At 45.7% G+C, this 14,374-nt stretch overlaps 1 pseudogene; it reads right to left on the bottom strand.

The window, feature by feature from the left end:
• Nucleotides 1-332: 332 nt before the first annotated feature.
• The window catches only part of LOC148165073 (transforming acidic coiled-coil-containing protein 3-like), a 31,718-nt pseudogene continuing 17,676 nt past the window's right edge, over nucleotides 333-14,374 (bottom strand).

The raw sequence follows: 14,374 nt of genomic DNA, 5'->3' as shown, positions 1-14,374 counted from the left end.
CTGTGGGAGGTCTATTCTGTCAGTGTTCAGGTTGTTTTCTGGGTTAGTTGCACTGATGAGGCTGTTATATTGGTGTGTTTATGGGACAAGGTGAGCTCAGGATCCAGCTACTCTGCCATCTTCCTCTTTCTTTCTTTCTTTCTTTCTTTCTTTCTTTCTTTCTTTCTTTCTTTCTTTCTTTCTTTCTTTATTTCTTTCTTTCAACTTAAGGCAAACCTTAGTCTTCCTTTTAAATCAATCTAGTTTAAAAACAAGTTGAGGTTAAGAGAAAGCTTCCACAGACAGAGCCAGACAGACAAAGACAGGAGGCAGAATGGGCTTTGGCAGGGGCCTCAGAGTCCTATCTTCTCCATCTTGAAAATGAGGTCCTCACAGATTCAGTCAGTTCATCATTTCTCTTGGTCTTTTGCTCAATAGTCTTCTCCAGCGAGTAGATGCACAATGTTCCTTTCTTGGGCTCACCTAGGAGACCAAGGCCTCTGCCTGGGCTCTGCTCCAGTCCTGGGCAATTTCATTTGCCAGCTTTCACTTCTCTTCTGCATGGGCCTTCAATGTTTGGTACCTCTGGCCTTCCTTTTCAAGTCTTACCATGTAATTCTCAACACTCTCCTTCAGCGATTCTTCATTTGGGTGATACTCTTCAATCACTTCTATTTCTCAAACCGTTTGAAGAGGTGGTGTTCAGGTTTGCAGTCAGTTGGTCCTTTTCTTTCAAGTTTCTTCTATTTCTGAGCCTCTTCCATCATCTGATACGGGATCCCCCTAAAGCTATGGTCTTCCCTTCTCCAGGTTTTTCACGTGGAGCGCCTCACGCCTGCTTTCTCAGCGACAGCTTCTCACTTTGTGTGGCTTACACTGCTGCGTCCAGGTCCTTCTGGCTGCACTGCAGCACATCCATGATGGGCCGCAGGGGCAGCAGCGGAAGCCTGCTGGAAAACACACATGGGTGGACTCAGCACAGGAATGCCCCGAGCTCCCAGGCCGTCAAGTTGCATGAGCTTCCGCTCAGGCGGACTTCCAGTGGAGGGCGCATGCGCTCTCGGTGCGCTGCTTGTATCTGGCGCGTGGCTGGGTGGCTGGTATCTGCGGGCTGTCCTTCAGGCGCCTGGGACACTTGAGGTGTAAGGACTGCTTCGTCAGGGCCATCTCCTTAAACAAGGAAGTCCCAGCTGAGAGAATGCACCGCGCCGCGTGCCTGGAACCTCTGCTGGGTCTCGGAAGCGCCCCTCATCCTGTCTGAAGCGGGCTCTGCCTGCCGGACCTGCCGGTGTGCACGGCCGGTGTGGTCATCCCCCAAAGCCAAAGACACCTGTACACCTCACGTGAGTTCCCTGCCCCGGGGGCACTCTGGGCGCCAGGCCTGTGCCACCTCCACTACCTTGTGCATAGTTCTTCCCTTTAGTGAACATGGATTCTTTTGGAAGTTTAAATTGTTTTTAGTTTTTAAAAGCTCCTTTGTGGAGTTTATGGTTCTCTACAAGAGCCAGTGATGGTCAGCTGATGGGGAGAGGCACCAAGCACCCCGGAGAGCAGCCCGTTACTGGAGAGGGGGAGGGGGCTTGGGTTCTGGTCAAAGCAGAGTCTTCTGGTTAAGATCCCAAAGGACATGGCTTATGGGTCCCCTGGGACCCAGTGTTCAGACAGTGATGTCTCATTTTATGAGCCCATCATGGTCTTAAGAACTATTCTGGCTGTGGAGCGTTAGGTAGTGTTTTATTTGTTGTTAGGAAGCTTTAGTAGACTGGAAAAAAAGTACTTTCCTTTGTAGTAAACACTCAAGGTGAGCTGGGTAGCTGGCTTTTTGAGGTCTTGCCCAGTACTTTCAATAAATCAAGCATTTATGCAGCACCAAGCTGGGTTAGGCCTCAAGGCTGAAACCTCTCCCTTTTTCCGGGGTCACATTCCCTTTCTTTTGCTCTATGTGGTTGACTCCCAGATCCATATCTCTAGTCCTGAGTTCTAGATGCACATTCCCAATCAAGTTGCTTGGGGCATAGCTCCACCTGGCTGGCCTGCCGGCATCTTAAAATCTATATGATGAACATCATGATGACGGTAATGGTTTTAAATATATCTCAAAATTATTTTCCTGTCCTTTAAAAAGGTGGAGTCAGATTTCCCTTCCCTCGAAAACTTAGTAACTCAGTGGCATAACTTAATGACTCACTTCTAATAAATAGAATATATCAGAAATGATGCTATATGACTTCTGGAACTAGGTCATAAAGATACATCTTCTACACCTCTCTCCCTCTCTTTCTGTGTGTGGGTGTGTGGGTGTGTGTAGTTGACTTTGGAACATAGCCACTATTGTGAGGAAGCCCAGGCCACATGGAAAGGAGTGCATGGGCATATTAGTTTGTCGGAGCCACCATAATAAAATACCACAGACTGAGTGGCTTAAACAACAGAAATTAATTTTCTCACGGTTCTAGAGGCTGGAAGTCCAAGATCAAGGTAATGGCAGGTTACATTTCTCTCTGAGGCCTCTCTCTTTGGCTTGCAGATAGCTGCCTTCTCACTGTGTCCTCACATGGCCTTTTCTCTGTGCACGTGCATTTCTGGTATCTCTTCCTCTTCTTAGAAGGACCAGATTAGATTGCATTAGGGCCCAGCCTAATGACCTCACTTTAAGTTAGTTACTTCTTAAAGGCCCTGTCTTCTGATACAGTCACATTCTTAGGTACTGGAGTTTAAGCCTTCAATATATGAATTTGGGGGGAACACAGTTCATTCCATAACAATGGGTGTACCAGCCAACAGCCCCAGCTAGGCCTTCAGCTGACAACCAGTAGCAGTTGCCAGGTGTGAGTGAATGATCCCTAAGGTGATTCCAGCCTCCAGCCTTCAAGCCACCTCAGTTGATACCCCAGACATCATAGAGCAGAGATAAGCTGTTTCCGATGTGTCTTGTTTAAATTTTTGACCTACAGAAACCACAATAAGTAATAAATGATTTTTGTTATTTTCAAACCACTAAGTTTTAGAATGTGGTTACATAGTAGCATTAGATAACTAATAACTTCTTACAATAGTTATCTACTGCTGCATAACAAATCACCCCCAAAATTTAGTGGTTTAGAACAACAGTAATCATTTATTGGATCTCACCATTCCTTTAGGTCCAGAATTTGGAAGTGACTTAGCTGATTGGTTCTACCTCAGGGGCTCTTAAAGTTCCTGAAAGCTGACTGAGACAGGAGGATCTGCTTCCAAGGGAGCTAGCTCACGTGGCTGGAAAGTCAATCTCTCCCCATGTGTGCTTTTCTGTGTAGCCTCTTGAGTGTCCTCGTGGGCAAAGTGGTTTGTTTACAACCCTCCCCCCACCCCACCCAGCAAGTGATCTGAAAGACCAAGGCAGAAGAATACCTTTTGTGACCTAGGTTCAGAAGTGACACACTGTCTCTTCTGTACTAGTCTGTTGCTCACATAGATGAGCAATCAGTGTGGGAGGGGACTATGTAAGGGTGTGAATACCAAGAAACATGGCTCTTTGAAGACCATCTTGGAGGCTGGCTACCACAATAATTAGATATACCATCTATTCAGGATCTACTATGTGCTTGGCTTTAGATGGAAATGATCCCATTTAATCCTCACTACAACCTTATATAGTAGATTATATTTGTTCCTAGTTTATTGATGAGAAAATTGAGGCTAAGAGTCATTAAATATCTTGTCCAAGGCCATGTAGCTAGCAAATGGAGGAGGAAGATGAAACCCAGCTTGAGGTGACTCCATGCCAGCCTCTCTGTTCTCTCCCAGACCACTTTCACCCCTTCTGCTCCCTCTCTTTCCTCAAGTTGTGTAAACTCCTGGTATGTTTATTCTCTTCACCCCCGTCCTCGTCTAACCTGGGCTTCTGCTGTCCTCATTCAGGGTGGCCCTCCAGAAACCTGGTACAACTCTACTCAGTTTGAAACCTATGCATTTATTAACATCTTTAAAAGGAATCCTCAGACTCAAAGCAGATGGAGAAACAGGAAGCCAGGTCATCTCAATGGCATCCGTGCCCAGACCAGAAATTGAGGCAAGGCCCAGAAGAGCTGAATTGAGAGAAGAGGCAGAGAATGAGAGCCCTTCTGGCCAGCCATTAATCCAGGGCTGCTTTTCTCCGGATACGGCGACAGAAGGAAGTTTTGAAGGGCTTTAAAAATATGCTTTCCAAAACTTAATAATTATTTTTAAGAAAATTTAATTTCTGAAAGACTTCTTTATTGTATGTTTTTAAGTCAAGATTATATCTGCCCATCTCACTGTTGGCATGATAGGTAGTTTTGCCAGCATTTGAGCTTACCAAGTCTGCTTGCCCTGGGGATACTCCATTTTGCCTCCCACGGTGAGCACTCACGGCCAGCTTGAGCAGGAGGTGTAATCAGGGCTTTCTTAAGGCTCCCCACTGTGCATTGGCTTGTAGAGATAATTAAATGCTACCTGGGGAAAAGGATAGTTATAAAAGACACATTGATTTCCTGAAACTGAAGCTTAAATGATTGCATTGCCTTTAACAAACCTTAAGTTTTGGAGGAAGAATGTAAAATTTGCGTAATTCAAAATCACCCCATTCCTTATCTCCTCACCCCCAACACTGCCCTTTTCCTTTTCTCCTGCCAGTGACTGTTACTTGGCTTGTCCTGCCTCTGCAGGCTTGTCAAAGATGATTTTATTCTAAATGTGAGAGAGAAGTAAGACACATCCGTTAGTGGCAAATGCTCAAGTTACATCGAAAAAATAGTGCATTTAGTACACATACCTGGGAAATACATACATGACTGAGAACACTGTGAACTGGCCTCCCCACACCCTACAGGACTGTCCTGCGTCACTTGCTTGTCTGTCTTTGGTGGTTCTCTTACTCAAATAGATTGCCAGAGGCGAGGAGTAGGGAGTAGGCAAAATGGGTGAAGGGAGTCAAAAGGTACAAACTTCCGGTTACAAAATAAGTAAGTCACAGGGATGTAATGTACAGCATGGTGACTATGGTTAATAATACTGTATTCCATATTGAAAGTTGGTAAGAGCAGATCTTAAAAGTTCTCATCACAAGAAAAAAATTCTGTAGCTATGCATAGTGATGGATAATAACTAGGCTTATTGTGATTATTTCACAATATATATAAATATCGAATCATGTTATACACATGCTGTATGTCAGTTATACTTCAATAAAAAATAAGTGCTAAAAAACATAAGATACGGGGCACCTGTGTGGCTCAGTTAAGCGTCTGCCTTGGGCTCAGGTCATGGTCCTGGGGTCCTGGGATCGAGCCCCGCATCGGGCTCCCTGCTCGGCGGGAATCCTGCTTCTCCCTCTCCCACTCCCCCTGCTTGTGTTCCCTCTCTCGCAGGGTCTCTCTCTGTGTCAAATAAATAAATAAAATCTTTTTTTAAAAAACCCATAAGATACTTTGTAACATGTAGTGCTGGTGAGAATATGAGGGGAAAGATGCTATCAGACACTATAGGCAAGAATGTGAAAACAGTGTGAATCAAGGATTGTGTTGGGCTGTTAGCATCAGAGGGCTGCCTGCGGCAGCTTAGATAATCAACTAGGATTTTGTTTGCTCATGTCTGAGAAATAGCCCAGAGCTGTTTGAAAGCTCTAAGGGGACTTTCAGGGACCCAGGTTCACTTATGTGGCCTTCTTGCCACTCTCTCCTTAGTGCATGGCTTTCATCCTCCAGGTCACAAGAAGGCCGCTACAGCTCTTGCCATACAACAGAGACCCACGTAGGAAGTGGAGGAAGGACTGGAAGCAAAAGGAAATTTCCTAGAGGTCTTACTCAGAACTTTTGCTTACATCTTATTGGCCACCCCTATCTGCAAGGGAGTTGCAGAAATGAAGCTCTTTGTTATTAAGAGAGTAAGGGAATAATGAATACTGGGTAGATTACTAACACCCTCTACCATGAAGTTCAGCCTTTTTGGAGGACAATTCAGAAAATAGCTATCAAAATTTAAAAATTTAAGTGCACTTACCTCTTGACTCAAATCCCCCTGCTAGGAATTTATCCTGGAAACGTGTTCTCACATATGTGCGTATGCCTACTCACTACAAGCTGTTGTTACCTGCAGCAGAAAAGGGTTCATGGGAATGCATTTCACTAAATGCAATGTCTCAGTAAATGTCAGGTTCTGACCCATCAGATTCCCAAGGAAGAGATGGGTAGAGACAGGGAGCAGAAGTGTGGGTGGGGATCTCTAAAGCCAAAGAACAAAAGTGGGGAGAGGAGCATAGATGTTTCCCTGCAGCGCCCCAGAGTAACCACTTAACAGGGAATGAGAGGGTAGGCAAATCATCTCTGAGACTAAAGAGGGTTGCTTCAGTGTCTGTAAATAAGTGTCTTCCTTTGTACTCTTCTGGGTAGAGGAAGCAGGGGAGGTAAGACTCAGAATGCGGCTGTTAACACTCAAGACTCTTGAAGACAGTCGAGTCTGCTTTTCATCTTCAGAGGAGGACGCTGAGATAGAGGTGTAGGGGCAGTGGGGATGGAACTCTTCTGGGTCTGCTTGTTGGAGATTGTCTGCTTTACGGTAGATTCTCAGACACTTTGAGGTCATCGTGGTTACTCCATTGAGAGCAGTCGTCCCTTAGTGTCACACTGCATACTCAGAGGGGCTGCCAATGGCACTAAATTGGCATTTCATGAATGGGGGCTGCTCAGTCCTCCAGAAACTTGGGTTGAGTCTTGAAGAGCCCCTGCCCAACTGTAAAGACAGCACTAATAGCTCAGAGCAAAGGGCTTCCCTGGTGGCTCCCTTCACCAAAGGCTCCTTCTAAGTAAGGACCTGAAAAGACCCTTGGAAAGAACTGTTGGAGATTTGTATGGGAACAGCTTATCTATAAGGAGGAATAAGGCCTCAGTTATCATCTAACTACAGCTTTGTATTTTCACCAAATTAATGAGGCATTTGGAGAAGAGGGGCTCAAAGTGCGATATTATAGATGCGGGGGGGGGGGAGCAGGACAGGAATGGTCATTTTTATAGCCCTGACTGTTCAAATAGCCACTGTAGGGTGGACATTTTCATTTGAGAGTCTTCCTAGTAAAGTATTATAAATTCATACTATGCTATGCATAGTGGCAGGGAACACATATGCTGAAAATAACTGGTGCTTCCCCCACCCTCCTCTCTCTCCATGGAAACACCAAAAGCCTCAGCAAGTAGGGGGAGAGCATCATCACCTGGGACTTCTTTCCACCTTTCATTTCTACCTGACTCTCAAACAGAACCCACTCCGACTTCTCTCTCCACCTACCACAGATCCTGGCTCTGGACTCCTTTTTCAGCTGAGGGATGTATTTTATGAGGAAGCAGGGATGATTTGGAAATCTTTTGGCATGTGTTATGGTGAGGAATTTCAGCAACTTGAAAGAAGCAGAGCCAAGTGAAATCCCCACACAGATGGTTCTGTCAGACGAATCTGGGGGCCTTTCCCCTGGCGGTCTCAGGGACAACACTGTGAGGTTGTTCTGGGTCCACCCCATCTATGCAAAAGAGCTTGCTGCCCTCTCCACTTCCCTACCATAGACACTGTCCAAATGCTGTATCTGTGCCAGGCACTGTGCTGAACACTGGGGATAAAAATGAGGCAGGGCTGGGTAGGTCTGGCCAGCAATCCCTGGCTGGTCCCCAGCAGAGCCATGGCCTAGAGCGTTCTGCTGAAAAAGGCTGCGAGTGTTTAGAAAGACTCCAACAGGACACAGAAGCAATGCTTTAAACAGAATATGTGGTAAGGGAGAAGAGAAGACTGGGTGTGGAGAAGGCGGTAACGGCAGAACAGTGGGCATTTCTTGTTTTAGCCCACCTATGATCTACTCTCTCTCTGAATATGCTCCTTGGAGTTCTTATGGAAAAATGTCCTTCTGGTACCTCAGGTCATGTGGTTCAAGTCTGTTGGCCTTGTCGTGAGTGCCAAGGGTGGGATATGAACAAATCATAACAGTCTACTCCTTGACCATAGGATTTGGTTCAGAAGTGGGCGCTGAGCCTCATTTCCAGGACTTGTGCTGTATCTCCCGGGACTCTTTCCTCTGGGGTCATTAAGGGTGCAAGCCTGGAGATGGCAATTGGTACCTTGGGGGGACGCTACTGGAGAATAAAAGAATGGAGTAAAGAGATGAGGAAAGAAATGGAAGAAAGTAGGAGAGTGAAGGACCACCTGCGCCAGACTTGAAGCTAAAAGTCCTGAGCTTTACAGAAGCATGAACCAATTTCCTCCTCTCCTTTTTTTCTTTTTGCTTTATCCAGTTAGGGTGTAAAGCTTCCATCACGGTTAGAAATGAGTCAATCCACAAAGATAGGGTATTAGAAAAGGACAGAAAGGTACTTTCTCCCCTTTCCCATCCTTTAAGTTCACAAAAGATTAAGAAGCTGCCTTCAAAGGGCTCTAGGGAGCAAAGAACCCTGCTAAGGGTGTGACTGGGGCCATAATGTTGCTGGTAGATTCTGAAAGAACCAGGAGGGACCCCACACCTGAGGAACAAGAGACCATGAGTTGGGAGATCAGAGAGCCACATCAGAGTGTGCACGAAGGCCAGGGAAACCAGCTCAGAGAGCATCTCCAACTCCTCAATGCCCACGGGGAGGTTAAGGGAGCTTCCTGTTGGGACTCCCCAGCCCAAGGGCTTTTCCTCTTTTTGCGCATCACTTGCCAGCTTGGTGTCCACCACGTGCTCTTTCCTGGTACTTAATTTGGCTTGGTGGCTGATCTGGCAGCTAATTATGAGTAGAGTTGTCAGAAGGCACCGGTTGGAGTTTAGGCTTTGAAATCAGACAGATCTGACCATGAACACTGACTCGTTATGTGACTGAAGGATTTGCATCCTCATGAATCAGTCCAAAGTAGGAGCTTCGCCCCTTCACCGGTTTTCCTCATAAAACCTCACATAAAGCATTTGTAAGCGTAACAGAGGAATAGGCTTTACTGAAGAAGTAGCACTAAGAGTTAGGACGTGCCAGGGCGCCTGGGTGGCACAGTCCACTGAGCGTCTGACTCTTGTTGTTGGCTCAGGTCATGATCTCTCTGGGTCCTGCAATAGAGGGACTCCGTGCTCAGTGCTGAGTCTGCTAAAGTTTCTCTCTCCATTTCCCTCTGCCCCTACCTGCACTTGGTGATACTCTCTCTTTCTATCTAGAATAAATAAATCAATCTTTAAAAAAAAAAGAGGACATGCCACACACTGCATGGCAAACAATATCCGAAGTAGATGCTCTTGGACTGCAACCACCAGGGGGCCTCTCTTGGCTTTTCTTCCCTTGCCCTGTGTGCAGTCAGCTCACCTGCTACTCCTCCCCTCCCCTCCCCTCCCCTCTCCCTTTTCCTCTCTTCCTCCCCCACTGCCTTCGACTTCTCCTAAGAAGTAATATCTTCTCTTTGCCTTATGCAAGGGAGTCACTGCTCCTCTCTGAAGGCTCAGCACCGGTTAGCACCCAGGGCCTGGAGGTCTCAACTTCTGTCCTATGCTAGAAGGATTCTTAGTAACAGATTCTTAATTATAGAGAACAAACTGATGATTACCAGAGGGGAGGGGGGAGGGCGAAGGTGATATAGGTGCTGGGGATTCAGGAGGGCACTTGTGATGAGCACCGGGTGTTGTATGGAAGTGTTGAATCACTATATTGTAACCTGAAACTACTATCACACTGTATGTTAACTAACTGGAATTAAAATAAAAACTTAAAAAAAAGAAAGGTTCTTAGTTGCAGACTATGAAATCCACTCTGGTTGGCTTAGGTAGAATGGGATTGATTGATTGATTTTTAAGATTTTATTTATTGATTTGACAGAGAGAGAGAGCACAAGCAGGGGAGTGGCAGGCAGAGGGAAAGGAAGAAGCAGACTCCACGTGGAGCAGGGAGCTGGACTCAGGGCTCGATCCCAGGACCCTGGGATCCTGACCTCAGCCTAAGGCAGATGCTTAACCGACTGAGCCACCCAGGTGCCCCCAGAATGGGATTTATTAAGGGATATTAGGTGACTCATAGATACACTGGGATGATGGAGGGGCAGACTCTGAACTGGACTTCTAGGAGCAATGCCCACAACTACAATGTCTGAGAACTGAACTGCCAAGGGAAATGCTGCATCCTGGCCTCCAGGATCATGCTGCCCTGCCGTGAGACAGAAGCCACCACTGCCCCTGCCAGCCACAGAGAACAACACTCCTCTGCCGCCATTTCCCCATGCAGGGGTATGACCTCATGGACTTCCCTTCCTTCTTCCAAGTTTTCTTTTTGATGGAGCCCAGGTCCCACATGGATCCCCAGCTCCAAAGAGTGTGGGAGATGGGCTTTATAGTTCTCTATCGCCAGTGTGGACAACGTGGGAGGAGGGGGTTGGAGTGATGCTGAATGAGATGTTGGCTGATGAGTGTGGTCTTCGGTCTGTGGTCTGCTACCCTCACCAAGCACCTCACGTAGTTGCTTTTCAAAAGACGGTCTCTTTTATAAGAGGGATTCAACTGCCAGGTTTTTAAGACCATTTTCTCTATCTTATTACACGGCAATGTGAAAATGAATAGAATAAGGCCGTGAAGCTATTAGCGCAATGTCTGTCATGTAGCAAGTGTTCAGTGCACATTAACTACTAAGCAGTAAGGAGGCACCTTTCCAGTTGGCCCTTCAAGGCTGGGGAGGGGTTGCAACTCAAGGTGCTTAAGGAGAGCAAGCAAAAAGCTTGGGATGGGGGAAGATCCATTAATGAAAGTGTTGATCTTTAAATTTTTTTTCTCCCTGCCGTCCGTCCCACTTCTCCTGGAGTGTCTTTTCATTCTGTTAGAATAACAAACGTCACTCAGCATCAGCTCTATCTGTTGAAACCTCTGAACAAGGCAGCCTTTCACAAGACTCCAGAGTCGTCTATAGTCCCTGACTTGGTTCCTGCCGTGTATCTCCATCAGCCTTCACCAGTTTTAGTCTCCTGCCCAGAGGCAGCAGGACTGGAGAATGCATTCATCCAGGTGAAACCTCTGAGAGTCAGCAGGATGGATGATGTCCCTGCCTTGCAGGATGCCCTGGATGAGCTTGGAAAATAATAGTGAGTTATTAGTTCTTTCGTTGCCCAATGAGACTATATTTTTTCAAACAGCTTAAACAGTCTGCCGTATACCACATACAAAGTCTAGCAAAAGAAAGTCTGCTGAGAAGGGCGTTAGTTTGTGGAGGTCCAGCTGGGGGCCAGTTGACTTTCCCCCAGAAGCTGTGTGGAACAGCAGTGCCCACTGCTAGAAGTCTCCCACTGAAGTCAAGAGGAAGCCCTGGGCTTCTGCTTCACATGGGAAACACTGTTCTTTAACACTTCCTTCATTCAGCAAACAGTCTGTGCAATATATCATTTGGGGTATTTCTCAGTATTTTGAGGGATCTTTAATAGATATTTTCAGACTATATAACCTCAGAGAAGGTATTTGGGTCAAATAACATCATCAAAGACAAAACTGAGGACTTGTTGGCTTTGCTTCCTTTATTTGGGAAAAAAACTCTTCTTGTCTGATTGAATCTACCTGGTTCACAGCCAAGCTGGATGGAGGCAATCATCTGACAGACATTCTAGAAGGTTCTAGAGGAAAAAGACATCTCCTGTTTGTCCTGCTGTCATCAGACTGTCATCACCCATTCCCTAGTTCACAGGAAAAATTGCCAGCCCTTGGCCTGACTTTGAGGAGTACCGGAGGAGGCCACGCTCTTGAACTTGCTGTGTCCTGTGTTTTGTTCTTTGATCCTGACTTGTGAAAGAGACATTTTATAAAAGCAGAAATAGTAATAAGGCTGACTTGGGCGATGCGACCTAAAGAGTAAGTGATCTCACTGGTACATTAAGATTCACCAGTTCAGAAGAGGAAGATTATTCCTGAAGATGAGGGAGGAAATTCTTAAACCAAAAACAGCTTGTTAGAGCAGAAAAGTCATCCCTTCCCTGGGGCAGGAAAGGAAGTCCAATATAAGTTTTGCTCACTTTCCATACCTGCCCTTTGAATGTTTATACACAGAGCTTCCTCCATATTCCTCCCCCATTTCCAGGCCTCCCAAGCCTGATTAACACATTAGGTGCTGCATAAACACTGTTTCGTTCGTCTGCACCTGCAGGGACCTGTCACCTGTCTATGACTTCCATTTATTGTATCATTCTCTTAAGTTGGGTTTCTCCAAAACAAGAATTTGAGGGCAAGCAGTTTATTTCAGAGGTGGTCCCAGGAAGCTCCTGCCAGGGAGTGGAAAAGTAATACAGGGAAGGGAAAGAAGCCAATATATAGGGTAAATTTGGAAACAGTGGCTCAGTCCCACTGCGGAACTCTGGGGACTGCATAGAACACTCCTCAGAGTCATAGTCCCCAAATTGGGGAGGAATGGAGGATTTTATCCTCCAACTCTTATCCATTGTAGCAAGAGGTATTTCTTTCTTTTTCCTTTTTTTAATGATTTTATTTATTTATTAGAGAGAGAGTGTGCATGAAGCGGGGGGAGGGGGGCGCGTGCAGAGGATGAGGAGAGGGACAAACAGAATCGGTGCTGAGCACAGAGCCCAGTGCTGGGCTTGATCCCATGACCCTGAGATCATGACCCGAGCTGAAATCAAGAGTTCGGATGATTAACCAACAAAACCACCCTGGTGCCCCGGCAGGAGCTATTTTTAAGAGTCTCGTCTTCTGCCCCACCCCTGTGGAGAAAGCCCTCAGATGGAGAATCCCAGGTACTTTCCTTAGGAAGCCTTTAAGGTGCAAAGGAATTAGGGAAGGCTAGGGGATGTAGGTCAGCACCACAGCCTCTGTTCTACTTTCCCTCCTTTACCCACCATTCATCACTCTCCTTGCCAGATACTGTAGCTGCAATGGAGAACAACACAGATACTATCTGTGGTCTTCTGGAGCCTAAAATCTAGCAGAGAAGTCCAGTGTTAAGTAAATAAGCATGACGGTATATAATAAAATCGGTGAACAGGTAAGGTACAAGGAAAGAACCGAGAGCTCTGAGATGATGGCAGGAAAACATACTCTAGTTTGAGGAATTATGGAGGGAGGGATATGGGAAGAGAGAAGAAATAGTATGTGCAAAGGCCCTGGGGTACCAGGGACCATAGTCATGAAATTGGAGCTCAGAGAGCAAGAGGGAGATTTGGGGCTAAATAAGGCTAAAAAGGTAAGCATGGAGTAGAGTGTGCAGTGCTATGTAAGCTGTGCTCAAGGCTTTGGTTTCTAAGAGCAATGGAAGCCATCAAAGAATGTTAAGCTAGGAAGTGATCTAATTAAGAGATGGATTTTTTTTTTAAGAAGAAAAGATAGCTGTTGGGCAGAGAATGGGTAAGAGTGGGAAAGACTGGAGGAAGTGTTGATGGTGGCATTTCTTCTCCAGCCAAAATAGAGTAACAGGAACCTGATTTATTCTCCAGGCTGAAATATGATTGGACAAAGCACATGAAATAAGTGTTTTTAAGACATTGGACATCAGTCGGTAAAGCACAGTGATCCCTGAGAGTGAGTAAACAAATGGGAAAGTTTACAGTTACCCCAGCTTACTGCACAGAGAGAGTTTCTAGGCTGCAGTGCAAGGGGAGGGAAACTAGGCAGAGAGCTGAGTTGAGAAGATAGGGCTGGAAGTCTTGGGAAGCCAGAGTAGTTACAGTTCAAAGGACAGAGTACTAGAAAGGAGGGATCTCAGAGAGGGGGGGTTCCTAGGGCACTGCATAGGGTCCCCCTCAAGTTTTCAGTTGAGTGTTGATCAGTGTATGAGGAAACTCAGAGGCCAAAGAAAGAGCCATGTGAAAGGATTAGAGGGCAGAGTGCTCAGAGCTCACACAGGACTGAGAGATCGCAAACCTCTGTCTGCATAATTAATAACAAGTGGACAGAAAATCGGTAAAGATACAGAAGACTTGAATAACCCTACCAACCTGACCTAATTGATATTTATCAAATACTCTGCCCTACTATAGTAGATTAATTTTTTTCAAGTGCACATGGAACATTCATCAAAACAATATTATGGGACACAAAACACAATTCCATAAACTTCAAAGGATCCAAATTAAAAGTAGGTTCTCTGACCACAGGGCAACTAAATCAGAAATAAATGATGGAAGCATACCTAGAAAGTATCCCAATTTTTTGACACTAAATAAGATACTTCTAAATAACTCATGGATCAAAAAGGAAATCAGAAGATATCAACTGAACGAATACAAAAACCCAACGTACTAAATTTGTGAGATGCCACTAACAGCATTCTTAGAGGGAAATTTATAGCACTAAAGGCCTAGATTTTAAAAAAGAAAGATTTCAAATTGATGACTTCAGATGCAGTTGGTGGAGGGTTGGGCAGGCAAGAATAGCTTGGACACAGGTCCCCAAGAAACCCACTCTGCTTATACTGGAGCT

The sequence above is a fragment of the Eumetopias jubatus genome, unplaced genomic scaffold (assembly GCF_037043125.1).
Source record: "Eumetopias jubatus isolate StellerSeaLion01/CBP00866 unplaced genomic scaffold, mEumJub1_p1.0 scaffold_1, whole genome shotgun sequence".
Classification (NCBI taxonomy): Eukaryota; Metazoa; Chordata; class Mammalia; order Carnivora; family Otariidae; genus Eumetopias; species Eumetopias jubatus.
The sequence above is the reverse complement of the archived record's forward strand: the minus strand, read 5'-3'. Positions and strand labels throughout refer to the sequence as shown.